Genomic DNA, 16398 nt, shown 5'->3' with positions numbered 1-16398 from the left:
CATCACAGCAAACCTGATCGAAACATCCTTCTCATTTTGGCTGCTAAAATAGGTGACCACTGCAGCAGAGAATATTCTACTTCAGGAATTCTCTGAAGCTTTGACAATTCTGCTCAGGAAGCATCCTGGGATATGCTAGGGTCGATGACCATAGAAGAAAAAGGTGTATAAGTAACCGTGCCTCCTGTTGATTCATGGAACAGGTCCACAATTTCCTGACAAAAGAAGCAGGAACGAGAATGTTTCAGATTCTTCTGCTTCTAGGATCACTTTTGCTTCACGAGCAAGGATCGCAAGCAGCTCCCCTGGTGAAGGGTAATTGCACCCAAAAATGTGGTGAAGTCACCATTCCCTTCCCCTTCGGGATTGGAACTGGGTGTTTCCTCGACGAGTGGTATGAGATCGTCTGCCAGGAAAGCAGTAATGGTTCTGTCCCGGTGCTGAACAAGGTCAACTTGAGGGTGCTCAACATTTCTCTACCCGATTACAATGGCAACACCAACGGCATCATCAACGTCAGTCTTCCTATACTCTATTCGTCCAATGTGAGCTGCGGGGTCAATAAAAGCTTTGCACCTGTGAGCTTGAAAGGAAGCCATTTGTCTTTTCCGAGTCAAGGAACGTCTTCGCCGCCGTTGGTTGCGGCATCCGTGCTCTAATGGATGATACAAAGTCTGCTATCATAGGATGCAAGTCAAGTTGTGGAGCAGACAACGACGTCGTTGGGAACGTGACTTGTTCAGGGAGTGACGGATGCTGCCAAACCACGATTACCTCAGATCTTCAGGCTTTCAGCGTCGATTTCCAGCCCTACAATGGAACAGCAGGGGACAACGAATGCAAATATGCCTTCTTGGGAGATAGGTCGCAGTTCGTGCCTGCAACTACGGACTTCGCTGAGTTGAGGGCGAGCGGGCGTTTTGCAGCGGTGCTAGAATGGGGGATAGCTGAATCCTCAGAACCTGCGTTAGAGATCTACAATTACGACTACATCTCCGGCGATTCCTATTACTGCAGCACAGTGGGCTTCAATTTAGGGTACCGCGTGGCCATGCCGTTTTTGCAGTGTTCTTGCCGTGGGGGCTTCACCGGTAACCCCTACATTAGACATGGATGCGAAGGTAAAACCGCTTACATTTTATCACAACTGGAAACGCAACATCGAAACACTGCACTAATAAAGAGAAGTAGCTCTTAGGAGGCTGAAGTAGCCATACATGCAATTGTAGACACCCGATAAAGAGACGAAGCTCTGCTAAATTTGATTGTCATCTTTTGTTCAGATATTGATGAATGCGAAGATCCGGCCAATCGGTGCTCCGGCAGAAAGTGTGTGAATCGACGAGGTTATTATGATTGTGTAGAAGGAAGAGGAAGCAATACAATCAAGTTTCTCCTCATAGGTAAGCAAATTTCTACATCCTTTTGGAAGTTATGAACAAGTACTATCCATATTTTGTGCACCCAGATTCGCGAACATCACATCCTACCATTTAAATAAATGCAGCATTGAGTCTAGAAGGGATAAAATCCTCGATTTAGTATAGCATGATCTGTCTTCAGTGGATCGGATGTTCAGTGTTCCTATATAGCTCCTTGGATGTTTGATTTGGGCACTTTTTTTTTTATTACAATTGTATCCAAATTAGTATATACTTTTAATGGAAAATGATGCAAATGATCCTTGAACTTTAGTCAATGTGCAATGTGGTCTCTAAATTTTTAATTTGTTCAATGTGATCGTTAATACTTTTGTACATGTTCAATTTAGTTACTAAACTATATAAAAGTATTTAATGTTGTCCATAAACTTGAATTAATTAAAGGACAACATTGAACATCATGTATCAAAAGTTCAGAAACTATATTGAACAAATTAAAAGTTCATGAATCGCATTACACATTGAGGTAAAGTCTGGTAATCACATTAATAAATTAAAAGTATAAGGCCACATTACCCGTTGAACTAAAGTTCAAGAATCATTTATGTTATTATCCCTACATTTTAACTTCATCGGCTCATCAACATGTCAAAACTTACTCCCAAGTGTTTGCCTCCTTGCCCTTAATGCTGCTGGGGCATGTACAACCAATACCTCTGTTCTGTTTTTTGGCTACTGCTCGACTGATTAGATGGCTATCCTGTTATATGCTACGTTTTTCTTAAGGAGAATTTTTCGCCAATCACATTAACAGTCTTTTTAATCAAATTAATGAATATTCAAAAGCCCACTAAGGTAAATCTCTCCGGTATCATATTAGCATTTTCTGCTCTTCAAATCACAGTTGCAAATTCTTGATTCTTGCTCTTCAAATAAGCTCACACCACTTTTATAAACCAGGTATTGGAGCAGGCCTAGGGGCACTTCTCTTGCTTCTTTTCTTATGGTTGTCGTACAAGTTCATGATGAAAAGGAAAGAAATCAAGCTTAAAGAGAGGTATTTTAAACAGAATGGGGGTCTTCTGTTGCAGCAACAACTGCATTCATCCGAGAACAATGTTGACAACAGCAAATTGTTCGATTCCAAGGATTTGGAGAAGGCGACCGACAATTTCAACAAGAACAGAATACTCGGCCAAGGTGGGCAAGGAACTGTCTACAAGGGGATGCTCGCGGATGGAGGAATTGTTGCCATTAAGAAGTCAAAGGCAATCGATAAGGGAAAAGTCGAACAGTTCATCAACGAGATTGCCATTCTCTCCCAGATCAACCACAGAAATGTTGTTAAGCTACTGGGGTGTTGCTTGGAAACAGAGTTGCCACTTTTGGTGTACGAATTCATACCAAATGGGACTCTTTTTCAGTATTTACATGCCCCGAATGAAGAGTTTATTGTATCATGGGACACACGCCTTCAAATTGCCACTGAAGTCGCAGGAGCCTTGTCCTATCTACATTCATCAGCATCGATCCCAATCTATCATCGAGACATTAAGTCTACTAATATTCTCTTGGATGACAAGTACTGTGCTAAAGTGGCCGACTTTGGCACTTCCAAATCAGTTATGCTCGATCAAACTCACGTGACTACAAGAGTCCAAGGGACATTTGGGTACTTAGATCCCGAGTATTTTCAATCAAGTCAGTTCACAGATAAGAGTGATGTGTACAGTTTTGGTGTGGTCCTCGTCGAACTCTTGACAGGGCAAAAGCCAATCTCATTTCTGAGAGACGACGAGGAGAGAAACCTGGCAAGCTATTTCCTCCTCTCGATGGACGATAACCGCCTCTTCGACATTGTAGATGCCGAAGTATTGAAGCAAGGCAAAAAGAAGGGATCGTCGCCTTTGCGAGCCTTGCAAGAAGTTGCCTGAACTTACATGGGAAGACGCGACCTCCAATGAAAGAAGTGGCCATTGAACTGGAGCGAATTAGAAAGCTGGAAAATCCTGTCATGAAGCATGGACATACCCAAGAGAAGAGGAAGACGAACAAATGTTGGGAATCTGCAGTGTCCCCAGACATAATCGCATCGTCGGACCAGCAATCGCTTGTATCTATTGAATCATCCTACACTAGTTCTATCTAGATTTTCTTAAATGAGTTATAACTTAAAGAAGAATATCAGGATTTTGTTGTGTGTAAATGTCGGAGGACGTACAATGTAACTATGTGTGGCTCGACGGGAAAAAGAATTCAATTCTCAAATATCTACAAAGAAACTCAGAAGTACTCGTATATGTTCCGACAGCTATGGTGAAGTTATGTCGAGATTTGAAACTCATCGCATTAATTGAGAAAATTTAACAATAAATGGCAACCGCAATCACAGAAGTACTCATATGTTCCAACAGATGCATCAATAGGAAACAAGACAGGAATAGCCACATGATAAGAGAAACTGTAATATATGGGCTCTTTAAAAAAAAAAAAGAGAAAGAGTTTGAAAAGTAAAAAAGGGAGGCTGAAGAGAATTGTGGAACCTTCGGCTAGGTTATAAAAAGAGAGAAAGAGGGAGAGGAAGAGAAGAAAATTGCAGAAGCAGGGGAAAACGCGAAACAGGGGAGAAGAGAGAAAGAAGAGAAAGGAAAAAGGGAAAAAGGGAAAAATTTGGAGCGCTCATGATCTGGACGCCTCATCAAGCCGATTCAAGTGTGTTTTGCAAGGCCGGTAAGAAATTGAAGCCTTTAATCACGTACTTGAAGCACCGCCGCAATTAGGGCTTGAAATTCTGATTTCTTGGTATTTGTGTGGCGAAGCCCGATTTTTGAGTCGTTAAGCTATATATTTTTTAAAATGGTACTTTGGGATGTTGTGAAGCTATAACATTTTACGGATCGTGATTTGAACTTGCGGTTTATTCGAACGAAATTTTGAAGTTGGGGGCGCAACTGGGTACCGTAGCGAACAAAGGGCTTCGAGTCTCTTTTTTTTCAGTACTTTTTTGGGGCGGCTGAGTTGGGGTTGTTGTTGTACGTTAAGAGAGCTTTCTAAAAACTATAAGACGGCTTGAAACGGAATTTTGTGGAGGGAGTTATAGCATGACGAAGTTGGCGCATGGGCCGCACCTAGCTGAAAATGATGGGTTTATGCTAAATTGTGAGCTTTTGGGGCGCGTAGGTGTCATTTTATCGACTAATAGGCCTAGTATAGGTGAGTCGTTATAAGAATATCCTTGTTACTCGGCCTTTTAATATTATTTTTCCATTAATTGTTAGGAATCCGAATGCGTTGGTTCATATGAGCGTCGTAGTTGATTTTTGGCTTTTCCCAGGTGAGTGACACTATTTCTTCTTTGTATTTTAAACTCATGTTTTGAGAAACGTGGTGGATTATATATTACATGAGTTGATAAAAAGCATATTTTGTTGCATAAAACAGGATCGAGCTATTACTGCCATTTTTGTTGTTCAAAAGGAGTTATATTCTGACTTCGATTTGAATGATTTGAAAATTGATTTTTGGAAATTCTTTGTGAAAGAATCTTGAAATGTTTTGGAGAATTCTTTGATATTTATATATCAAATTTTTAGTTGTGATATGACTTCCTTTCTGACATTGGATTACTGGATATTGTGATTGATGGTTGGTGCTCAATGTCTCTGTGAATCCTGAGGGGTGTGGGTATGCGCATACTATTCTAGGATATCCTTGTAGGCCGAGCCACCAGCTAATAATAGGTGGAGACCTTGCCAATGGGGGAATCTTGGTCGTTTTGTCACGGGCTTACTCGTGACCATAGTTAGACATTTGAGTATAAATTGGTAAATTGAGTGGACCATGATTTGAGTTTGGTTGATGGAGTGGACCATCGATATGATTTGATGAGATTAATTAATGGAATAGACCATTGATGCATGTTTTACGAGATTGACTAATGGACTCGACCATTGGTACTTTCGGTATTTGAGTTATGATTTGGTATTATGATAAAGTGAGTTATGTTTATATTTTAAAATGTGCATAGTGATTTCTCAATCCACTTAGAAGAAATGTGTTACTCACTGAGCCGTGGTAACTCACTCCTCTCATCTACTTGTTTTTTTACGTTCTTCAGCGAGTCATGAATAGGTGTGAGCGTTTGTTCGGGGAGGACTTTTGTGGTGGAAATTTTTGGTATGGCTTATACATAGTTAATAGGTTTATAAGCTAGCCTTTGTAGAAGGTTTAAGTTTTGATTTTTGTGGATTATAGATATACTCTGATATTGTAACCAATTGCCCCCTTTTGTCAAATATATATATATATATATATGTGTGTGTGTGTGTGTGTGTGTGTGTGTGTGTGTGTGTGTGTGTGTGGATGTATATATGTTGATATCGGGTTGAATTTTGGTTACGTTGAGGCTGCGTCCTTTGGTAAAAGGATGGCCGTGTCATGCCCCTTCTTCTTGTGAATCGGGGTGTGACAGAAACCATATAGACAAAACATAGACATAACTTCACCATATCTCACTGGGCATTAGGGCGTGTGCATCGGAAAATTGAACTACTTCATAATCGAAATCCGATATGCTAACAGTTAAAGCAGACGTCACAATTGAATCACCTTTCTTTATGAAGGAAGAAGGATGTTGTGGCTCTATTTCCTCTAACTCGATTGCTACTTCTTTCATCGTAGGTCGCTTCCGTCCCTTCAAATATAAACATCTTTTCTACGAGATTAGCAACTGTAATAGTCTCTTCTCGCCTTGATGTCGATAAACAAATCTCTTCAATCAAAATTAGAAGGTAGGCGGCTTCTTCTTTCTTGTACCCGTAGAGAAGAGATGGGCTGCTGCCCAATTAAAAGTTCAACAAGCACCACTCCAAAGCAATAATAGAAATCACTTTTTTCGGTGAAATTGGTTTGACGGGAAATACTCTGGATCCACAGGAAAAAGTGCTGAAAAAGTCCTAAATGTACTGCGATAATTTCAATTTCAATCATAAACCTTTTAATTTGATCAATTTAGTCATAAACATTTTTTTACATTGGTACAAATTTAGTCCATCTAGTCAATTTAGGTATGAAATTGTCGATGTTGGCACCAATCATCCTACGTGGTACAACTCGTGTTAACGTGGATATTTTTTAATGATTTTTTTTATCTTGTTTTCCTTTCCCTTTCTTCTTGCTGAAGGCCATGCCGGTGACCAATCGTTGGCATGGCCTCTGGCAAAAAGAAAAGAGAAAGAAAGGGGAAAGGAAAAAATTCAAAAAAATATTAATAATGTCCACCTTAGTGTTGATTACGCAACATAGGATTACTAGCATCCACATCAATAATTTTCAGCCTAAATTAGTTAGGGTTGAACTAGTACCAATGAGATAAAGTTTCCAATTGAAAAATTTATAATTAAATTTGTACCAATACAATAAGTTTAGAATTTTTTTCTTTCCTTTTTCCTAGATTCATATAACCAAAGGTTACAGCTGTCACAAGTGGGTTAAGTTGGGTCAAAAGTCCAACGCAAATTGACCTATGTATATGCAATACAAATTAGTGGATAATACCCGATTCAACCCATATTACTAAAATATTACCATATCTATTTTAACCCATGAAAATATGTATTCACTTAATTAACTCACTTTAAACTCTCCAAATGTATATGTTACTTGGATAAAATCACTACTTCGACTTAAGATGCTAAAGAATTGGCTTTTAACATTACATAAAATTTTCAATATTTGTGTTGAGTCACATTGAAGAATAAGCAAAAGTTAATAATTGGTAGTGAATTTATAAAATCACGACAACAAATAACGTGCAAGAATTGAAATTTTAAAAATGAAAGTAAGTTATTGAATAAGCTGCTTTATGCTGACTATGAATTGCAACAGCAATAACTAAAATTAGAATATTACATAAAAGTAATTTATGCAAAATGTGTCACGCCCCAATCCTCAAGCACATGCACATCCCTTGGTGGTCGATAAAAATTTTGCGACGTCCTAGGATGCGTCACCGACCCAATCGTTTTAATGCACATGTGGAAGCGAATTAACTAATCCCCTAACAACGACAACTTGGGATAGCTAAGCAGGACAACCAATTCATAAAATCCACACTATTATAAACAATTTAGTCTATCTACGAAAAGATCGAAAGAAGCTGTCCTACAACCTACTAGTCGGACACATTCGTCAATCCTTCGGACTCCACCTCCATAGACTTTGGGGGCTTCAAGTCCTCCACAGCCGTCATCTAAGGACCTAAAAAGGGTAAGCCCACGATGGGATGAGATAATATCTCAGCAAGTTCACCCCATAAACCCTTATTAGGAAGGAAATACGCCTAGGGCAGCCTAGGCCCACAATACAGAGGACTTACCTCGCCTCAGTTCCCTCATATACGTCAGTATAATTTATATATCACATATGTGCAGTAACAACACTCGATCAATTGAAACATCTCAATTCACATCTCTATCAATCGTCACATCAATCAATCTATCACACAGAAATCCCGATTATAAGACCAAATCGTTATGACACTCTCATACTGTGCCACACAGTCCCATAATCCAATGCGTTTAACTCAATCAATCATGCATTCCAATTGATTACGGCTATACACGCACGATCTACCCAACACACGATAATACAGCCACACAAGCACAATCTACCAAACACATAGCAATAAAGCCACACAGGCACAATATACCCAACACACAGCAATACGGCCACACAGACACAATATACCCAACACACAGCAATACGGCCACACAAGCACAATATATCTAACACACAACAATACGGTCACACAGGCACAATATACCCAACACACAACAATACGGTCGCACAAGCACAATATACCCAACACACAGCAATACGACCACATAAGCACAATCACTTGCGCATCATCATGCATAACTTCTATGCATATCACAAATCAACCACATTATCAAATGGGCATGGTTCAGCAAGCATAGCATCAAGAACAATTACCAAAACTACTACCGATCCTAATCGGCAAAAAATGTCCACTCATGCGTCTCCGAGTTTAAATCCTGAAATCTAATCAACCAAGTTCGGAAAATTCTCAAATTTAAATATGTTATAAAGGACACATAAACAAAAAAAAAAGACACATTAACCCAAATCTTTCTTGATTCAGCCCAAGAAATCACTCAATCCAAGATTAAAGACCAGGTTCATTTTCAGAAAATTTGTTTTCTAAAACCAGTTTAGTTCGAGATCCAAAACTTGTCAATTTGATCTGAAATTTGACTATGTTAAACTAGAAGATGTGACAAACAACTTTTGTGAAAAAAATAATTTTGAAATTTGAATCCTAAGAGTTGATAAAAACCCCTAAAATCCCAAAAGATCACAAATTGCAATACAGTCCGAGATTCTGTTTACAAATGACAGAGCTGGAATATTATACTTTTAAATCTCTAAAACTCTTGAGAAAAATATATATCATAGCCGAAGATATCTTAAACATTTCTCAAGAAGAAATAAACCTCAAATTCGCAACTCATTTTGATCTACAAAAATAGCAAATGGCGATGGTCCATGAATCAATTCTAAGGAAAAACCACTAAATTCGACTAAACCAACTTCATTAGTGCTAATATCACAAATTAGATTAATACTAATATATCTTAAGATTAATCTAACCATTTTAGATTATCACTAATATATTCTTAAGCTAATCTAATTAACCCTTAAACATAATTAACTTCATAAACAATGTTTAGTGAGTAAACTCACCGATTTTGCGATCCGATGGGTTCACGGCAACAACGACGTGGAGATGAGTGGAACACAAGTCTACAGCGACACTAAACGAGGTCCAGACGGGCCTTAAAATAGGCCTAGAAGTCTCAGCTTTTGCTAGAACTTCTGCTTATGTTGTTGGGCTGCAAGGGCTAAACCGAGCTGCTTGGACGGGCTGAAACAGTGAGACAGGTTGGCGGGCTGCTGTTGCAGGCAACAGCAGGACTTCTGGCAGCTTGAACAGCATTGGAGGGGCTCGAGACAGCAAGCTGGGCTAGCTAGAATGGCGACCAAGTGCGGGACGCGCAGGCGACGGCGCGGCTTGCGGGTTGCGCAACGAGCAACTGCTGCTCAATTTGCTCGACAGTGGCTAGCTCGACTAAAGGGGGAAGGAGCTGGCTGATCTCTAGTTCTCTCAAGCTCACAAAACACACAAAGATGGAGAAAGTGAAGCCAAGGAAGAAGAAGAAGCCAGCTGAAGATTGAAGGGGGCCCAATTGCCTCAAAAGTCAAGCTAAATATCCCAAAGTGTTCAAGTGGCTACCCCACCAGCCAAGGCTGTCATCCACAGCTCATTTCCTCTTCAATCTTCCTCAACAAACTTCATTTGATGCCCCAAATGTTGCACACCCACTTGGCCTATGAATTTTGAGCAATCTCCATCCCATTTGCTTCAATTTTCTCTCCGATCGAGTTCAATTGAAGCCCCAAAAATTCAACCAAGATGCCATCGTCCCTCTTATGATTTTTCCTCGTCAATTCATCCAACTCGAATCCCAAAAACGCGACCAATAACGGCCCTCTAATTTTCTCGGTCTAAAATGGCCCTACTTTGACTTTTCACCAAAGATCCCGGTTTGCAGAAAAATTTTTAGAGGATGAGCCGACGCTTCTAAAATAAATCATAACATAACAGAACTTATCCGATTCAAATTCGCAGTTAATTTCAACTAGACACGATTTTAGCGTGACCTAACCTAACAAGTAGCTTTTATGAATTTTTAGTGTAATTGACCCATGGTCAATTATTTTCTAGTCATATTATACATCTTCGAATCATTGGCGAATTTTGGTTGTCGTGAAAATCTTAAGGTTTCAAATATGGACACAGAGTACCAAAACGATAGAAAAATCGATCTAATACCGATCGACAATAATTTTACAATTAGGTGATTAATCACATGGCTCTATTGAATCGACCTACCTTCGATCTTTAATCAATTTTAACTGTACCGTAATGACCCTTGTAGATTAGCATAGTCGAGTAGTCGATTGTCAGTCAAATTCTCAAGTCTATTGCGTTTAGATTCCTTAACAGCTTCACCAGATAAACTAGTTATCTCGTGAGTGACCAACTCAAAGAAAAAGACTATAGGCGCGTCGATGAAAACCTGACTCATTCAATTGAAAACAGACTTGAAATTCAGGATGTCATAAAATGCAATCAAGAAAGTACACCAATAACTATCCAATAACTAACAAAGGAAATAAAATATAATGGGAGAACAGAAAAGGTCTTATTGATATTTATAATAAGGGTGAAGTCGAACCCATCTTGCAGGCCCACCAAAGCTTCTCTAAACTTAGAACAATCCATGGAGCTCATTATTTTCTCATAAAGGGTAGAAAGAGAGTCACAAATGTGGGTTGGATTTAACTAAACTATTATCCTAATTAGCACCCGTATTTCTTTGGGTTTTACTATTGTAAACTCATTCATAATCCATTTAATTAATACAATTAACCCATATAATGACTCGGCCTATTATATATAGGTTAAGAAATGAGTATATGGTTTATTAAAGGTTTCTCGCACTAATGTGGTCACATGAGTTTTATCGTGGGAAAATAGATTTAGAAGTCACGAAATTGGCTACTTCTGCATGATATTATTCATCCAAGATATTATTTATGTCCTTTGGGCCTCAATGACAGGAGGGTATGGAAGTCGCGAAGTGCAAGTAAGTTAGTGCTCTCGCAACTTTTGTGGCAATCTGTAACATCCTGATTTTCAATCTTCTACCGATTATATGAAATGGGCTTTTCATCAACACGCTTATGACATTTTTCTCTGAGTTGGACACTCATGAGATAACTAGTCTATTAAATGAAGCCGTTAAGGAATCTAAATGCGACTGACTTGAGAATTCGATCAAAAATCGACTGCTCGACCATGTTAATCTACAAAGATCATTACGGCATAGTCAAAGTCACTTAGAAACCGGAGATAAGTCGATTCGACAAAGGCATGTAATTAAAGTGTGGATAATTCTACCTGATTGCAAAATTCTTGTCGATCGGCACTAGACCGATGTTTCTATCGTTTATGTACCCTGTGCCCATATTTGAAATATTGAAATTTCTACGACATCGAGAGTCGCCAATGAGTCGAAGATGCATAATGTGGATCGAAAATAATCGACCACAAGTCAAACGCGCTAAAAATTCCTCAAAGCTACTCAGTAGGTTAGGTCACGTTAAAATCTCGTCCGATCGAATTTAACCATGAAATTGAATTCAGTTTCGGGAATCGGACGTTCAAGCATGTCACAATTCATTTATAGGACATCACCCCACCTTTCGGAGAAATTTTGTTGATTCCGGGATTTTTCGGAAAAATTGAATTTTTCAGACTTTCGGGAAAAGGAAAGAAATTCGGATGGAAGAGGAAATTTGTTGTTTTGCTATCCAAATTGAGTTATTTGTGAGAAATTATTTACAAAAAAGTATTGGGGGACAAAAGGGATTAACATGAAGACTTGTGGAACCAAGAATTGATGAATGTGAAGTTTTCTATTGACTTTCTCTCCCTCCTCCAGCTTCTCTTGCACGCCAAAGCCAACTACTCCCCCTCCTTCATGCGAGCCTTCTACTTCACCGAAGTCTTCTACTCCTATTTTCTTTTGTTTCTTTCACGTCTCTTCCCCTTACCAGTAAACGAATTCTCTCCATTTCTCTCTTACAAGCCCCCACCGTCCACCTTTCCCCCCCCTTACATCTCCATTGTCTCACGCGTGGAAATCAACCCGTCAAATTCCCTCAACCGGTTAGTTGATCGCTAATTTTCACAGCCAGTGTTCCCTTCGAGCCCAGCACCATGCGTCCTCAGCATCACGTTAGCCCACACGTTCCAACCTAGCGTCGGCACGTCTCCACCCCTCTCGAAGCCAGCCCGATTTTCCCTCCACCGTTGCCACGCCATCGAAGTCAGTCTAGGCCGCAAGATGCATCCTCGTCAAACTGAGCTCAACTACGATCAGTAGCTCCCTCAAGCCAAGACTAAGCCTAGCAGTTTCGCCGTGGGCTTGCCGAGCCTTTTTTGGGCCCTCCCGAGCTTCCTTTGGCATCGCCATAGGCCTGAGTTTCGGTCACCATTGTGCCACCGTCGTCGTGGACTAGTTTATTTGCTAATCCGATGAGTTTATGTCATAAAATCTAATTAGGGTGCTAATTATACTTAGAGGTGGATTAGTATCTTAATTAGAGATTATGAGGTTAGTTCAATTAGTGCTAATTAGTTATTTATTTAAGTTAGTTGATTAGTTAATTAGTGATTAGGCGGTTAGATTAAATTAGTTACGTTAGTAGATTAGTTAATTAGTGATTAGGTGGTTAGATTAGCCTAGGCAGATTAATTAGTGATTTCTTTAATTATTTTGCATTTATTTGATTATTTTGTAATTTATTTAATTATTTATTATTTTTCGAAAATTATACCGGGATAGCCGTTCGTCGAATTTCGTGCTAATTGTCGTGGTGTGTTGATTTATGCAATTGAGTGCTACTTTGTGCAATTTGATGCTTGAGTGTTAATTTTTGAATTATTATTCCAAAAATATGAGATTTTGATATTTAATCAGAAAATACTGAGTGTAGATTTTTGACACCAAAAATGTTTATAAGTATTATATAAAATCGTGGGATTTAAAAAAAAATGATATCACTTTCTTGTTCGAGCTGACCGTGTACCCACACACGATTATTTTACCGAGTGTTTTTAATAGGAAGAAAATAGACCGAGCACATTATTTTAATTGAGGCATTTGAGTAAAATGCACAATGTCATTGGCCAAGATTTGGTGTACGTGTGATGGTTATGAGAATGCGTCACCCGATGTGCGTTAGGTGGACGATGCTCCTATGTGGAATGCCCTTTCAACGGATACTGGTCGCAATAGAGGCTGGACTAATGCTCCTATGTGGAATGTTGTCTTGATGTGGACGTTATCGTGTTCGATGGGGCGAGACGATGCCCAATTAAGTCGGATGACTACCGACTATGTGTTGGTCGTGCCCGCGGGGCATTAATCAATTGGAACGCATGAATAAGTGTCTTAACCGCGCCTGATTATGAGACAAAATTGTGTGGCACGAAATGGGATGTGTCATAACAATTTAGCCTTATAATCGAGACCCCTGTGATTGATTGGTTTGAAAGTGAGATGTTCCAATTAATGAGTGCATCTACTATATGTATCTATTATATGAACTATACTAATGTACAGAAAGATGTTGAGGCGACGATGCCCGATTACATTGGATGACTATCGACTGTGTGTTGGCCATGCCCGTGGGGCATTAATCAATTGGAACACATGAATGAGTGTCTTAACTGCACCTGATTATGGAACAAAATTGTGTGACATGGAATAGGATGTGCCATAACAATTTTGCCTTATAATCGGGACCCCTGTGATTGATTGGTTTGAAAGTGAGATGTTCCAATTAATGAGTGCATTTATTATATATATCTGCTATATGAACTATACTGACGTGCAGGAATGTGCTGAGGCAACGATGCCTAATTACGTCGGATGACTACCAACTGTGTGTTGGTTGTGCTCGTGGGGCATTAATCAATTGAAATGCATGAATGAGTCTTAACCGTGCCTGATTATGGGACAAAATTGTGTGGCACGGAATGGGATGTGTCATAACAATTTAACATTATAATCGAGACCCCTGTGATTGATTGGTTTGAAAGTGAGATGTTCCAATTGATAAATGCCTTTACTATATGTATCTATTATATGAACTATACTAACATGCAGGAAGGTGCTGGGGCGAGGTGAGTTTTCTGTGATGTATAAGTGTAATAACTTCCTAATCGGGGTTTAGGACATAGACTTGCTGAGATTTATTCTCACCCCGTCGTGAGTTATCATTTTCAGGTCCCTAGTGTGAAAAACCCGGAGCTTGAGGCGGAAGAGTCAGGAGCATAGGTGACTCCGTAGTTCTTTTGAGATAGACCTCCTATGTATAAACTGTAGGTTGACTTGATTTGTTTATAAAAAGGTGTTTTGCGAAATTGGTTATTCTACTTTTCTATCAAATGTTTGTTTATTGTCAGGGGATTGTTTTATTCGCTTCTGCATGTATATAATCGTTTAGGTCGGCAACATATCCTGGGAACATCGCAATTTGATCGACCATTGAGGAATGTGCGCACGCTCGAAGTTCGGGGCATGACACAATCCATACGCGTGTTCCAAGACCCAGGAAACTTGTCACTTCAATCATGGAGATGATGGTAAAGAATCCCATTAGGTAGGAATTCATACACGAGTAGGGGGACTTGTGTTTCCAAGCGACATCGTTATAGCTTGCTCACGTTCGGTTTATTTACAAGAGAATGAAGATCTCTTTGATAAATTGTCGGACTTTTCCATCATGTGTCTATTCAGATTTCTCCATTACGTCTGTTTTTCCATCCGTTAGCATCCTCTCGTAAACGGTTCCCGTCCACCTTGACCGAGAGTTCTGTTCTGGTTGGAATGGTCAGTTGCTTTCTCTAGATTGACAGAATCAAATAATTTTCTTTCTATTAAAATTGCCTAAGGGTGAAGGGGCTGTCGTCGCAACAACTGGTCACCTTTGCTTTTCTTTCAACTTGATGTCTCTTCAAATCTGGATGACTTTGTCCAACTACCATGCCAAAAACACCAAAAGGTATGCTCCGATGCCTGAGGCAACACCTTTGATGTGCCTAGTATCAAGAAGAGAGAATACGTAGGAGCAAAAGTTGGTTGTTAAGGAAATGAACCTGTGCTTACAATTTACACCCTGTAAGACACTGATGAGCTCTAATTGGATTGATTAGCAGAGAAAGAATATGGATGTACTTAGAGATTGATTCTATAGCTCCCCATCTTCTATGTTGATTTTCATACAGAATAATTTGCACAATCTTCTTCCAAGATCGGATGTAAAACTTTGATTGTTGCAATCAAGGAGGACAAGTATTTCAGTTAGTCTTAAAAAAAATGATATTAGAAGTATCGTAATTTTTATATGATGCTGATTTAGTGTCAATACTTTTTGTTGGATCATTTAATTGCCAAATAAAAATAAAACAATCACTTAAGTGTCTCCGGCAACAAATTCCAACCAAAAGTCCTATGTGGTTTTTATAATTAGATATTAATGTCTCCGTTAAATTTTTTTTCTAACCTATATGACTATTTTAATAAAATGCTTATTCTGATTTGGCTTTTTTTTTTTCTAAAGAAATGAATATCCAACGTGCAATTGATGGTCTCTATTTCTTCAACCTCCTCTCTTCTCTTCCATCTGCAGCCGTCATGACCAACCTTTGCGCCTCCTCCCTTCGTCGCTCCATTACAGCAGCGGAATCACTGGCGCGACATCCAAGCTGACACTGCAGCGGATCCAAGTCAAGCCACCCCTTCATTGTCCTTGATGTCCATAGGAGCCGTCGTCACTCGGGGCCATGGCTCTAGATCTGGAACCTTGGTTAGATCTGTATGAGTATTTTTCGCTTGCCACCACAAAATAGATTGCAAGTGATCGCTAAAGACATTAATTAGCTCTCTTCTTGGTCGCCATCGTCTTCTTCTGGTCTTGGTTCTAAACACTTCCACTGCTTTATGGCAAATGCAACTGCGACTGGTAATTTTCAACCAATTGGTACATAGATGGTGAAATTGCGAACTAGTGCTTGCTTGATGAGTCTGTGCTTTCTTTTGTTCTCCACATTTCGTGAACTTCTTTATTAACAAGATACGTGTGCTGGGCTCCTTGTCTTCTTTAGGTTGTGAACTGAACGTCATTTGATGAAGTGGGAGCCATGAAGCATCATTGTATGTGCATTCAGGAATTCGTGGATATCAAAAACTTTAGGAGAAATCATCATTGCGCCTCCGGTGAAGCTTGAATTGTGTAGAATCTGGTTTGAAATGTCATAAACATAATGAAACGTGCATGCAGGCATGCAAGGCATAGAAGT

The 16398-nt window shown here is 39.4% G+C and overlaps 1 pseudogene; it reads left to right on the top strand.

The window, feature by feature from the left end:
* The first annotated feature begins 215 nt into the window (after positions 1–215).
* LOC104427363 lies at positions 216–3650 on the top strand (annotated as a pseudogene).
* Positions 3651–16398: the final 12748 nt, after the last annotated feature.

This window comes from Eucalyptus grandis, chromosome 11 (genome assembly GCF_016545825.1).
Source record: "Eucalyptus grandis isolate ANBG69807.140 chromosome 11, ASM1654582v1, whole genome shotgun sequence".
NCBI lineage: Eukaryota > Viridiplantae > Streptophyta > Magnoliopsida > Myrtales > Myrtaceae > Eucalyptus > Eucalyptus grandis.
The sequence above is the reverse complement of the archived record's forward strand: the minus strand, read 5'-3'. Positions and strand labels throughout refer to the sequence as shown.